This window comes from Athene noctua, chromosome 1, assembly GCF_965140245.1.
Source record: "Athene noctua chromosome 1, bAthNoc1.hap1.1, whole genome shotgun sequence".
Taxonomy (NCBI): Eukaryota; Metazoa; Chordata; class Aves; order Strigiformes; family Strigidae; genus Athene; species Athene noctua.
The window spans coordinates 96,524,378-96,539,785 of record NC_134037.1 but is presented as its reverse complement, the minus strand read 5'-3'; positions in this window follow the sequence as shown (position 1 = coordinate 96,539,785).

Sequence of the window (15,408 nt, the reverse complement as noted above, 5' to 3'; positions counted from 1 at the left end):
CATTCTGTAGGCATGACATTCATTGGTATGTGCCACACTGTTCATACACATTGCATATATGAAATTCCAGAAGGGATCATTATAGGGAAATGTTGCTTGGACATCAGTGGTACTTTAAAGCATTGTCACCCAGGACTGTGAAATCTCCATCCACTGAATGATTTTAATAGCCAACAGTTAGTCAAATACCTCTCAGGAATAGTGGGCATATTCATGTTAGGTACAATAGACCCTGAATTAAAGTTCAGAATTAAAAGACCCATTGAGTTCCCCTCCAGTGAAATCTTGCTTAATCATCAGGACTCAGCCATGAGATTCAGCAGAAAAGGAAATTAAATGAAAGTCATGACATTGGATTTCCAATAAATTACCTGCTTCCATTTCAGTTAGTGCAACAATTCCCTAACTTAATGTTGATAGATGATGCGTTTCAGGTAAGCTGTAAAACCTAGATCCTAAATTCATGAAGTTAACAATTGCCTCAGAGAAGTGTTTTTACTTTCCAGAAGACTGAAATCAACTCCTTCCACTACTAAGTCCCAGTTTTTGTCACTTACAGTTTATGTCATACACAGCTACATTTGGACACTGTTCTTTCTCCTTTTCAGTCATAAACTATTGGATCTCTTAAACAGCTCCTGCTTTTCAGAGAGTCACAAAGTAATTACTCAACTGACTTAACTTTGGAGGGGATAAAGTGGTTCTTGTATATTTCTGGCAGAGTTTGTCAGGTTGAAGGGAGCTTTAGGAAGACAAGGTGATATTATTCTACAGGCCAAGGAGAAAAAGGACAACAGTGTTAGCACACAAAGGAGTAAGTGTCTTCAAAATCTGATATACTTTACGCCCATCATGCACTGAGACATGCATTAAAGGTACAAATCCAGGCATATCAGCACTACAGCAAAAAGTATTAACTTACAGTTTTATGGATGGTACAAAACTTCAATTAGGTCTCAGAACAAGATGGTTTATTTGTATACTGAACTTCACTGTGGACCAGTCAATGTGTGTCAGTGGTATCAGGGGTGAGGTTTTGTAACAGTGAAATGTACTTCTGAATCTCTTTGGGTTTTAATGCTCATTGACTTGGACAGGTAATCAATTGCTGCATCTCCAAAGGCCCATAGATATTGACTTTGGTCTCCAAAAGACTTTATAAAGAGTCATTTGGGGGATACTTTCGCTTCAAATTGAATTGTGGACCATTAAATCTCTTTAGTAAAATACTGGAACAGACACTAGATGTCAATGCTCCTTCTGCATTTTTAAATGGAACACAAATGCTCCTGGCTGAAGTTGAGGTCCTTAGAAGGATACCAGCTTGTTCTTTTTCTCCGGTAGATTCTTTAAAATGTTACAGATTTTACTTCCCCTGCAGAAAAAATGCATTAGTTTTATGCTACTCACTCTACTTCTCTCACAAGACAATACCACAGGCACTTCCTTAACATTAGGCATGGATCAGCTGTACAAGTTCTGGAGAGAAGGGAGGAGGAGAGATGATATGGCATTCAATTAGTTTGATACTTATCTCTTTGTTTCTTGCCTACACATTTGATAAAGGACGGGAGATGAAAGGAGATGGGAAAAATCTTATTTTAAACAGTGTTTTTGATACATATTTTTGTTACACATACCTATTATGAATCTGTACAGAAGATTTGATATTATTTTGCTGAAAAAGGAGTGATACTAATGGAATCTACAGGACTAATAAACATGGATGACTTGGCTTACCTGGCAATAGCCAGTACACTGAAATTCCCACCCTGCTGCCAGATTACTTTTATGGATTGTCAGAGTTTGTTACTAAATACCAAACTCGCAGCAAACATACTAAGTAGGAAGAACAAATAAAAGACACTTTTTTCAAAAAGGAAGTAGTGTTTATAAAGAAGAATGTAGTAATGCATCAATGTAGGCTGTAGTAAACTTTTTGTGACTCAACAGTTATTAGTATGTTCTATATGAGCAAGGTTAGGCATTATAACACATACAACATGAGTGTTATGTAAATATTTTAGCTAAGTATATGAGCTATATTCTTCCTGTATGCTATGTATGTACTGTGACATATTTATCACGTCCAAGATCATGCATCCTACTAGATATATTTACTTCAGTAAAAAAACCAATGTGCCTTGAAATCCTCTGTAGCTGTAGTTTATGCCTGCAAGTCAGCACCTTAGACATGCCCTTAGCCCTTCCACAAGTTCCCACCACCCTTCAGTTTCCACACTGAGGCAATCCTACAGCAAGACAGTATTTATGAGATTCAGGACACAAGTCTCTGCATCATGAGCCAGTCATGGGTGAGGAAGCCGGGTGCGTGTCATTGCCACAGTGTCAGGCAACAGAGTGTATCCCTGGTTTACAAGACAGTTCTTGATTCTCCCTAGCCCTTCTGGCTTCTTCAAGTCCAATACCAGGTATAAATATTCTGTGCTACATTTGCCCACCCTATCCCTTCCAGGCACAAGACCCAGGCTAAAAGTTGCCCTCAGAATACAGAGGTGCTTCCTGCTCCAAAATTAGCAAGGTGGTACTAGTGTCACACGTAGGTGCTAATCCAATAGAAGGGGCAGCGGAAGGTGTGTTGGAAGTAATGGGTTTTGCAAAGGGCACCAAGACTTTCATGCACTGTAAAGTACAAAAATATTATTTATTATCAGGAATAAAACTCCTTTGTCATACTGAAGTTATACTGGCTTCAAACAGACAGGCTGTTAAGACAAGGAGTCTCCCTTTAGCAGAAGAGACAGCCTGTCTGTACCACTGGGAGATTTAAAAATATAGATAGATCAAAAGGCAGATAGACAGATAGGAAGGCAAGGCAGGCAGACAAATAGAAAGACAGTCTTGCCTGCCTGCCTGTCTATCAATCCAAGTACTTAAAGTCCACATTAAAATATAATTCTACAGAAGTTAATCCAAACCTATTTTCAAAGAATTTAATAAAAAAAGAATACTCTTACTTCATTCACCATGCATCCCTAGAAGTACAAGATCAGTAATAATCTCTGCCTGCAATCCCTAACTGAGACTGGACTTCAATCTCTGGATCCCTCCATCACCAGTAAGGTCTTCTGCTTCAGACTGTAAAGGACACACAATTGCTCATCTGAGAAAAACGAAAACAAAATCTCCCAAAACAGAACCTCTGACCCTCAGTTCTCTGTGAAGAAAATCTTTGCATCCTGACCTCCAATCTCCTCTCCTCCCAGAATGCTCCCACTGCCTTGTTCTTGGGTAATAACATGGTTTCTACAGAGTTTTGGAGATATACCATGCACCAGACCTGTGATCTTCATCAGCTGCATAAAATCCAGGAGAGAAAAGGCATTTTGTTAAGAATACTGCAGAGCCTAGATCTCCTTTTAATCCATAAATAAGGTGGACAGACAATGAAAATGTCCTGATTTTAGATCTTAAACTACCTCCAAAACAATATATCTGAAGATATTTATATGCCCTGAATAATATATACGTTCCTCTTAACGAGTGGCATAGAAAGTGTTTTTTAATCCTATCATCACTCTTATTACAAGGCTATTGGTCTCTCTGGTAGTATTTGGTTTTCCTTTATATGTGCCTCCACAACTCTAATTCACAGGTATTTTCAGTCTTGGGTGTTTATGCTGGTTTTGATTCGCCATTCTGCACACTAATTCACCTGTATGGTCAAAGGTGATTTGTGATCTCAATGCCTGAAATAATTTCTTGTTTTTCCTGTCTCTGCATCTTTTTTTGCTCCCCTCTCATCTCTGCTTGTACTCTACCTGTTCCTTCCAAGTCCAGAGCACCTTCCATTTTCTCTGTCTATGCCCTTAACTTTCTCCATAATTCTGACACGTAGGACTTGCCAGAAATTTCACTACATAGATCTATACCACTTCAGGTTTGCCAGATCTCCCCTGGAGTTGAAGAACTGAAGCAATTCAAAATATGGCTGAGAGAAGGAGAGCACACACTTCAGCTCCCCTTACTGTGTTGGCAAGAAGAAAATGATTTGCTGCCACACAGTGATGGGAAAATCCAGGCTGGGTACAAAAAAAAAAAAAGCAGCAGACAGAGAAATATTTAACTATACCTTTACCCAGGCAACATCAAAGTCTTTTTACTGCCCCCTCTTCCTGCTTCCTTCCACAGCCTCAGAGCTGCTTGCTTATATGTGCCTGTCTATTCATTAACATCTAATTAAGGCATACATCTGCTGCAGATTTACATCAGCATTACACTTCCCCACATTAAAAATGCCTGGAGCTTTCTGTCTTTTCTTCATATATGTTTCTGGTGCATTAAGAGTAAAAAAAAAAAAAAAAGTTTTTTCATGCTGATCAACAAACAGAGAGAAAACAAACTCTGGGTTTTGAAGAGGATAAAAGAGCAGAATATGCTTCTCATTCAAAAACAATCTCTCCTCAGGGACGTGCCCCAGAGAGGTGGGAAGATTTCTTTTAATTAAAGGACCAATAAAAAGAGTATCACCACTGTAGACACAATAGACAGGACAGAAACTGGGTAAAAGCAGCAGCTTTGTCTTTTTTTGCCATGGGAAGCAGTTGCACTCTATTACTTTACCTCACTTATCCAACTGCTTTTTCCAGCCCATTTCTATGTACCCAAAAGGTAAACCAATGCCACAGATTAATGGCCTAACCTGAGATGCTTTCTTAACTAGATTTCATACCATCCCTCAAGGTGTATTACTCAGAGATCACCAGTGACATGCACAATGATGTTCCAGAAAGCCCTGTTAAGTAGTAACACACACACACACGCAGCCTTTTTGGTTTTAGGGTTTTTTTTTTTCTGTTTAAAGAGCATTATCATAGCTGGTTCTGACAGGTCTGAGAAATGAGATGAAGCAAGCAGTCCCACTGTCTGCTGGCACAGCTAGTGTTGTCCATTCTCTTTTTCTGAACATGGACAGATTTCTACAGATTTCTCCCCTGAGTTACAAAATAGAGATCTAGAGAAATGGTCCTGGGTATTTTCCCATCATTCCCAAGTACACCATTTCTTGGTCACGGGAATTGTTGCTTTCTACCAACCTTTCCAACAAATGCAATATGCAATTTCAGAAAGATGCTAAAATGGCTAAACTCCAAACCAGGAGCAACATGTATAAACCAAAAGGCTTTATGATAAAGCAGCATGCAGTGTTAAGCCATTACTTTTATGAGAGAGACTGTAGTTTCTTCTGGATACAAACAATACCCCACTGTGGCATTTAGCACAGAAATAGCCACCCTGAAGACAGACTCCATTTAGAGAGGCAATGCTGCCTGCCTCACTGCCAACAAGGAAAGACTTCCACATGGTCCACTGCTCTCAGACAATACTTCATGTACTGACAAAATTACTTAGACTGTGACTGTCATCACTCACGTTCTTTGACTTGGTGATTCTCCAAGAAAGACTTGTTGTTTAACTGCTTAATGTGGAGCTCTGGTGGCGTAGTATTTAGGGACATGACCGCAACTATTGTTTTCTGAGAAAGCCTTCCATACATTTTCATCGATATCTGTTTGAAACAGAAATATAGTTTTTGTCCCATCTGTGAGAAACAGAATTGGCATACCTAGAAGTCAATAGCTTTGGTTTGCTCTTATTTGACAATTTGATTATAATTCTATTTATTTTGCCCTCAGATTCACTTTGAGTTCCCTCTGGTAAGACATACAGTGTCTTTTGTACATGCATCCCAAAGTTATCTGAAAGACTTAAATATTGATAATGTGTAAACTACAAAGGAAAGTTTCATGGATAGATTTTAAAAGCAGAGATATTTTTTCCTCTCCTCCTTTACGCAGTGGGCCAAAAATCTCATATAAATTATTTCTTCTTGAGAGTTTTATCTTATTTTGAACATTAAGATATCTTTTATAAAGACGTTGAGACTTGATTTAGAAGCTGCCTGTGACAGAGAATCTATCATAACCGGAGGAAAGTTGTTCCACTGATTAATTACTCCCTTTGAATTTACCTTAGCCTAGCTTCCAGCTGCTGAATCTCATGGATTCATCTTTCTGACAGAAATACCACCTACAATAAGACATCTCTTCCCACTATCACCTCTTAATTTTCTCTCTGATGTACTAAACAGATTAAATATTCTTGGTTTCTCCCTAGAAAAAAATATTTTCCTATTATTCTTTTCTGAATCCTTTTCATCCTTCATCAGTTTTTCTGAAGGATGACTATTAGAACTCAAAACAAAAGTGTATCGTTAGTGCCAGAGGTTCGTGACTCATAACAACCATTATAATTCTCACTTAAGCAATTGAAATAGGTAAAAAGAAACATGCAAGTCCCTCTTCATGCCATGACAACTGCAAAAATAGTACTATCTTGTTCATATATGATATTTCCCAACAAATTCTTCAGAAGTTGTATTGAGCCTTAGCTGCATCAGGTTGCCCACTCGTGGGCAGTTGTTTCACTACTCTGGTGTTCTCCAGTTACTGATTTCAAGGATGAAGTCCCACTTTCCTGACACACTTTCTGCCTGCCTGGAAATACAACCTTGTGTTGAAGTAGGTGCTTGTAAATAATCCAGAGCAGCCTCTACACACTCTATGCAATTTATCATTATTATTCATTCACTAATTCTGTGTCATCAGAAATTTTACAAACGTGTTATTTACAGGTGTATTCCTCCTGGGACAGGTGTATTAGACTGGGACAAGAATAAGGAGCAGCAACTATCAGAAAACAATCCAGGTGCCTGTGACTTGGAACTTTTACAGTTACTCTCACTCAGTCATTACTCTGCTTCTGTGGGCTCTCTTGATTTGGTTTAGGGGTAATTTTCTAATCAGAACATTGTGACAGTATATCACCTGTCTCAAAAATACCTTAGACATGTTATATCACAGAGATATCTTCACTGACCACATCTGAGATTTCAAAAATGACACTGTTTTTTTGACAAGATCTATTTTCTATACAATCATACTGATGGCATCAATTACACTGACATTCTTTTCTGTTTTCACGTTTGTGTCCCCCATCACTGCCTTTCCATGATTTTGCCATGAGGAGTTATTTTATGTTTCCTAGGCAAATCTGCTGAACTCTTTCAGTAATTAAAATTATAATGCATATGATTATAAACTGGAACATTCCCATTTTTTCCAAGATTTGTTTTTTTTTTTTAAAATAAATATGTCTAGGGGAGTTCTTTACCCATTCTTTCTTTTCCAAGAAAGTACTCAACTGCTGTTTTTCAACACCCCTTATGATTAACATTAGAACAGGAAGGATTTTGTTATTACTCTAATCACTGACTACAGCATTCTGCTTCTTTGGGGGTTGTACATATTTATGAGTATGTATGGAACACTATAGATTTTTGTGCATCTTTTTTTTCAGACTGGATCTATGCAGAGATATAATGTCAATTTTAGCAGAAATAAATAAGGTGATTATACTCCAAAGTTTATTAGAAGTTTCGAGCAAGAGGCCAGAACTCTGCACAGAGCAGAAAGAAAGGGTTTGTGATTGTGCTTGTGAATTCTGAAACCTTATTCTACTCTTTCTTGTGCATATATTTCCAGTTTTCCTGATGGTATAATTTTCTTTCCTCAGACAAATGGAGGTAGTGAAAGAACATTTGAATTCTATCAGAAATTTACTCAATACTGGCAAAATAGTTTTTACTGGTGAATCATAAGTCATGGGAAAGCAGAAACTGTTTATAGATTGTATAACATGGACAAAAATATTTTTATCGCAAAAAGCATGTTTTGATGGAAAACTGTCCCTAAGTGAAAAACTGTTTTATTATTGGATTAAATAAAATCCCAATTTACTTTACTTCATCTTCTTGAAGAGGGAGTACAAAAAGAGACTTTTTAAAAACCCTTTTTTTTTTCTCATGTTTTTACAGTTTTGAAACTGAGAAAAAGGAAGAACACAATAAAAAAATGAAAACGTAGCGTTTTCTCAGGGAAAAAAAAAGTGTGGAAAACAGTAAGAGAATAAAACGAAACTTTTCTCTGAAAACTTTCCATGAACCATAATTTTCTCTTTTGATTGACCCTAGTTGTATCATTCAGAACAGGAGCAGAAACTATCACCACGTGATACAATAGGACACAGTTTGAATGGTAAATCACTGGCATGAAACACTCAAATTAATATTAGCTACATAAGTGAACTGGCTTGGAACAAACTATTCATCAAACAATTTCAAATAATAAACTAATTAATGCAAATTGTGATGTGTTCATGGAGAAATAACAAATGCAAAAAGGGCAGATTTCACTGTCAAATGAATTGTTCTCTGGGAATAATTCATCTAGTTGCAGAGACAAAGAGTTGAATGCTAATGGTAGGAATAAGGAGAACATAGCATAGAAAAAGAGCTAATTCATAGATGGCAGTAAGTCTACTGACTGCATGGGAAAAAAAGGAACTAGATACTGCTGAGTCTCTTGAAAAGTTGGACGTGCCTTAGGTTTAAGCCCATGTGTTAGATTTTGCAAGATTAATATTTCAGACTGTAGGTCTCCCAATAAAGTATCTTAAAATGAATGTGCAGCATGTAACGGAAAGAAGCTCTGCTCTCAGCCGGCTTAACTAACCTTAAAGGAAATGTTAACAGTTAATAATACATGTTTATAGAACTATTTGTTTTATTCTGCTAAATTTTGTAGAATCTCAATAAAATACAACATTGTGTTAGAATAATCTTCTAAAACAAATCCTGCAGAATCACAATACATTCATTTCAAATACAATCTGTGATCATCAGTTTTATTTCTTTGTCTGTTTGACAGTACTCTCACACCTGCTTGCTGGACACTGCAGCCCTGTAGAACCAGCTCCTGTTTCAATAATGTAGAGCTGTCAGGAGGGTTCTGAGTCATTTGTCCATTAAGCATCTCCTCAGTGTTTGCTGTTTCACTGCTGTTACTATTGTGCAGTAATAGATGCACAAATGTATATACACAAAGACCTGAATGCACAGCTCATTTATTTCTGGATCATATTGATTAGCTTTGGAGAGGGGTTAGAGAGAGGGAACGGTGATGTCAGTTGTCATTGATTTCCAAGATAAATGAGGAATTGACCAGCAAAATCTTGCCCAGCCAAAAGGTAGCAACACTTAAATACAGTTCAAGCCGCAAACAAAGGAGTAGCTTTGCTGAAGTATCCGAACTGCTTTTAGGTAATGTTAATTTCAAGTAGATGAATGCAAATACTTTGCTGTTTCAAGACATGGAACACTGATTTTTTTTCTCTTTTTCAGTTTCAACCCTTTACTAATTATATCCCCAATGGACAATATAGGATGCCCCACTGTTTACTACAAGCTATAAGTTTGTGTACTACAGATACCTAATTTTGTTCTGCAATCTTGATCAAACCTATTTTAACAAGGCAATAATTATATGCACGTTCTTCAGCTGTCAAATATATGTTAAATGGGGAAACATTTATTAAATGTGAGCACTAATGTCAGGAGAACCAGTTACCACAACATTTCTTAAAAAAGAACAGAAGAAGCTGTTCAACACCTGCATACTCTGTTTTGTACCAAACTGCTCTAATTAGCACATTTTGAGATATGATTAGAGCACTAGAGGAAGCTTTCCAAATGCCGTTAATTATGGATGTGATCTTAAATTATTCACTTTGAATATTTTTTCTTGCTATGCCCCTTTTATCTTCCACTAACTTTTTGTTTCATCCCAGAACAGATCCAATTAAACCTCAGAATGGAAGTTTGTTACACTAAAGAAAAGGTAAACTGAATTAATCACTATTTTTTTCTAAGATGCTTGTCCTAAAAAGGGAGAATGTGGGTGAGAGTCAGTTTTTTTCCTCAAACATTCATCATTCTCTACCAGCGCTGGAAGAGTGATACTCATGGAATTATCAAGCATGAAAATTTTTCTCTCTCACTAAAGCAATATTATGGAATTCTTACTCCTTTTAAAGATTACTGTATCAGAGCAGTTATCCAAGCCTCTGGTATATCACAGCTAGTGTCATATGTGAGCCTAATAGCTTGTTACCAACTGAAGAACCTTTTCCAGGCTCACATGCAACCAGACCTTTCAGGAATAACCCTATGCAAAGAAAAGAGGAGAGCACCAGGAAGGAGGGAGACACAGAGAGATGGGTGGAGTCATAATTAAGAAAAAAGAAAGAAATGTGGTGAGTAAAGCTGAACACAGTCCAAGATAAGAAGCAGACTGAGAAGGAACGATAGACAGAGGCAGGCAGGGGGGGAAGGGGGACCTTTTCCTTAAAGTAGCAAAGATGGCTGCTTTCAGGCTGTGGATGGTGCAGGGCACTGTGATGTCCAGGACTGTGATCCAACACAGTTCTGAGGCTGCTGCTCCCTGCACTGATATGGTCTAAGAAAGATCATCTGGGCACCAGCTTTTCGCAGCTTTATGAAGATACTGGCTGGAACGCTGAATATCTCACTATCTCATATGCTCATATCCACACATCCTAAATACCTCTCCTGTGAAAAATATGGCTGGCACAGTGAGTGAATTGCTTTTGCTCCCTCTTCTCTCTTTTTTTTTCCCTTCCACACATTAGTCTGACTTGCTGGTGCCCTTAGCAGGACAAAACGTTTTTGCAGAGATAAAGCAAGCGAATTCATATACATCTGTTTAAAAATAAATCTCACATCTACACATAATACATTGAGACATAATAAAAGGCTCCCATGTATGTCCTCCAGACTAAGCAGAATAGTCAAACAACCCTAATGCATGCAATGACTGAACACTGCCCTGCATTTTTATCTTTTTTTCTACATTTAAATTCCTCCTTTAAAGCTTCCTCTGGGACCTGTTAGAAGCTACTAGCACATACTTGTTTTGTTAAAGACTGCTGATAAAATGCAGTGTAAAAGAATGACAATTCTCTTAAAAAGTATTTGTAACATGTGGATGTAGAAAACAGACAGAAGATGAACTGTACTCCAAACTGGAGTGCTATCACTTCATACAATAACCACATCCTTCTTAAAGCTAAACAGAACTCAAGTTGGTCTCTGGATAGGAACCCCCCAAGGAAAACACATCCAGAAGCAATCATTCAGAAGCCTGTTCTCCTGCTGATTCAGTGATTGTTTGGCATCATCTGCAATCTGTAACCTTACTGATAAGATAAGGGGGAATCTCTCTTGCATGTGGCATCATTAAAGCTCTTTAGAGAAAATATTTCTGACATCCTGAATCAATACCTTATGTGGCTATTACCCACAGTATACTAAAGCACTTCAGATGTTTAATGTTTTACCTTGTCTTATTCATTAACTTTCTCTTGTTTTGAAAGTAACTCCTGTGATCTTGACATGAGGTGCTGCATCCCTAGACATTACCAAGAATTCACTCACATGCTTAAGGGGCTAGGGATCAGACTCAAAACAGGTAGACATCCCATTCCTTATCCTGACTAAATCAATGGAGTTTGCATCATCTCTCACAGTTGCATCGCAGTATCAGGTCCATACTGGACAATCAGAAACCCTATAGAACTAGGTGAAAATGCAACATGTAATCTTCCATTAATGAGTACGGGAGAAAGAGACTGTTAGGTGAATAAAATACATTTAAAGGGCTGTTACCATCCTTTGCAACGTTGTAACATTACCCATTTTATTTTTCCATGTTCATACTTTATCCTTCATGATCACTTGAGACTGCAAGATAACATAACAAGGAGAGTACAACCTTCCCTGAGATAATCATTCCTTGACCTCAAGGTCTTGTCATTGTGCAGTGATGTCACTGTGCAGCTAGCAAGATGCTTTCTGCCACCTGGAAAGTGCTCATAGTCACCATCAAGTTGGCAAAGATCTATGAAAAAGTTAACATTTCTAATAAGTATATCAGGAAAATCTCATGAAAAAAAAGGTTCTTATAGAATGAATCTTATCTTCAGTGGTATGTACGTACTGTTTGGCTTACACCATGAAGTTTTGAAAGAAAGAAGTTTTTGATTTTGTAAGTTCATGTTGCCTTTGCAATATTGTCAGTTGCCTGCAAAAAGTGCACTGAGAAAAGAAGAAAAAAATGAACAAAAGGCAGGAAAAAGAGGAACAGCTGAACAAAAGGCAGGGAATTATAATGGAACACAAATCTGTATGAATTTCTCAGCCTACGCTTACAGATGCGTGAGTACATAACTCAAGAGTATACAATTCCAAAGAAATAATGCTAATGTAACTCAGAGTAACTTCATTGACTTTCTCACTAAAATGAAGATCAACAAAGGAATCAAAATCACTGTAAGAAATATCTCATATATGAGCTCTGACTTTTTGGTCTCTTAACATTGCTCTGACTGTAAGTGATAGAGACATCCCAGCAGAAGAATATATCAAATGCTCTTAAACATCACCTTATACTGTATTTCATAAAAAAAAAAAAAAAAAAAAAAAAAAAAGCAAAAAAAGCGCATGTGTCATTTATATTCATTATATTGAATATTCAATGCATATCTTCCTGGAAACTTATTAGGACTGGCATTAAGGCTAGTGGAAGACAATTTCAGACACCTTGCACATGACATTCCTAACTCATTGTAGATTTAATGAAAAGTACTTCTAGATAAAGTGAGTTTTGTCCAAATTTATTTTACCTTATTTTTGTTGAAAACCTTGGATTTCTTGTTCCTATAGCCTACTATAGGTATAGCACCAGATAATACCAGTCCAAATCTAGTGCTAACCAAGGTGCACCCTATGTGAAATGAGCCATAACAGGTCCTAAATGGAATCTGTCTGTTTCACACAAATACTATTCTCTAGTTGCCGCAGTATGTACCATAAGCAGATGTGCTAAGGTACCAATAGATGAGAGAGACTGAATAACAACTTCATATTTGACAGCTACTCCTGAAGGTCAGCATCTTAGAAAGTAATCATTCATGCCCATTCAATTTTACATGGACGGAGGATTTTTTTTTCACATGGGTGTTTAGCAAACAACTTTCAAAATTAAATATATCAGAGAAATTATCAAAAAACATTTGCCCTGCCTTCGTCCATTTTCAGCTGCACTGGGGGATGTTCCACACACTCATTTGCATTAGGAGAGAATATGAGCAGGAAAGAAATGAAGACGAATACCAAGCAGTGCTGTAAAAATAGATCTACTGATGCAAAAACGATGTATCTGGCAAACCTTCAGTTAATCAGCAAGACTTGCTGTAACCATAGATCCTCTATGGTACTGGTATGTTTGTAGTCAGGACCAGCACTGTTTAACATCTTTGTTGGTGATGTGGACAGTGGGATTGAGTGCACTCACAGCAAGTTTGCTGATGACACCAAGGTGTGTGGTGCGGTCAATGCACTGGAGGGAAGGGATGTGCCATCCAGAGGGACCTAAACAGGCTTGAGAGGTGGGACCCTGTGAACCTCATGAAGCTCAACAAGGCCAAGTGCAAGGTCCTGCACATAGGCCAAGGCAATCCCAAGCACAAATACAGGTTAGGTGATAAGTGGATTGAGAGCAGCCCTGCGGCGAAGGGCTTGGGAGTAGTAGCAGATGGAAAACTGTCTATGAGCCAGCAGTGTACACTTACAGCCCAGAGAGACTGTACCCTGGGCTGCATCAAAAGAAGCGTGACCAGCAGATTGAGGGAAGTGATTCTCCCCTTCTACTCCCCTCTCATGAAACCCCACCTGGAGTATTGTGTTCACTTCTGGGGCCCCCACAAAAGAAGGACATGGACCTGCTGAAGCAGGTCCAGAGGAGGGTCACAAAGATGATCAGAGGGCTGGAACAGCTTCTTTATGAGGACAGGCTGAGAGAGTTGGGGTTGTTCAGCCTGGAGAAGAGAAGGCTCTGGGGAGACCTTATAGTGGCCTGCCAGTACTTAAAAGGAGCTATCAGGAAGTGTAGTGGTAGGATGAGGGGTAACAGTTTTAATCTGAAAGAGGGCAGATTTAAATGAGATACAAGGAAGAAATTCTTCACTGTGAGGGTGGTGAGACACTGGAACAGGTTGCCCAGAGAAGCTGTGGCTGCCCCCTCCCTGGCAGTGTTCAAGGCCAGGCTGGACGGGGCTTTGAGCAACCTGGTCTAGTGGAAGGTGTCCCTGCCCATGGCAGGGGGGTTGGAACTAGATGATCTTTGAGGTCCCTCCTACCCAAACCATTCTATAATTCTATGATACAAGAGTTTCCTAAGTATCTTAGGACAGCTAATCTGTTCCATCTCCCTCTCAACTGTTTTCCCCTCTTCACTTCCAGGAGAATTCGGTGTGTCTAAAATGAGGAAGATAAATAATGAAAGAAGAGGGCGAAAAGAGAGCAGCGATGAAAAGAGAGTAAGAGAAAATACAATACAATGCAATACAAGAAAATACCTATCCTTGCATTACTGCTCAGAAAAATCCTACTAATCCATCATACAGGAATAAACTCCCAAGAAAGTAACAATGGATGGTTTAGGAAGCTGCAGAAAGGGTCTTTCTCCCACATTCAGGCCAGACTGGTAGTGATCAAAGTCCATAACATTTTCAATTGGTCTAGAAACCAGATTTCAGAAGCCTGTGTGGCTTCAGATTGTATTCCCAGCAGAACATTTCCTGGTTACCTCTCTGAGTACATTTCTGGGGGCCACCAATAGATAGGCTACACAAATATCCTTTGCCTTACTGGTGCAAGGTCCACAATAGCAAATAAGGAACATGCTACAAGCAGCTCTATAGTTTCCCTCTCCCTCCATTGCTTGGTTTTCATCTTTTGATGCCTGTTCCCAGAGTGGCACTTACCCTCAGAGTGGCACATGAAACTCCCAGTTGATTGTCAGACTGTTGCTCATTACTGATACCTAAAGGTATCGGTACCTGAATCAGTACTGATTCAGGGAATCAGTCATAACAGATGCAGGTGTTCACAGCCAACCTACTACTGAAGAGCTAGACCAACAAGCCCTACGTTAAGGAATGAAAGGCTTATAGATTCATGGGGACAGCATTTTGTTGCTTTCACAGTGTTTCCTCATCCATCCAGGCTTGTAGTTATCACCTGTACTACATCAAAATTGCTGTTCCAGATGTAGGAAAAGGCACAAATTACATTTTATCCTATCTGGACTTTCTGTGTCCTGCTGGAATTTACTTTCTACAAGTCATTTAAAGGAGGAGATGATAGTTCTGCAGGGGAATATCGTCATCATCTTTGTTTCACAACTGTTTTTCTAATTATATAATAGATGACGTTCTCTTCTAACTCTTCCCTGTGTGGAAGCAGTCCTCAGGCATGTCAGACAGGAGTGCTGCTTTACTAGAAAGATTTTTTTCCAGATGTTGACTTTCATCTCTGTTAAAAATTACCCTTCATATCTTCTGTAAACATTAAGCTCACCTGGTGAGTTTTTTGCCTGCTCAGATTCATTCTAGTCTGTGTACTCCAGA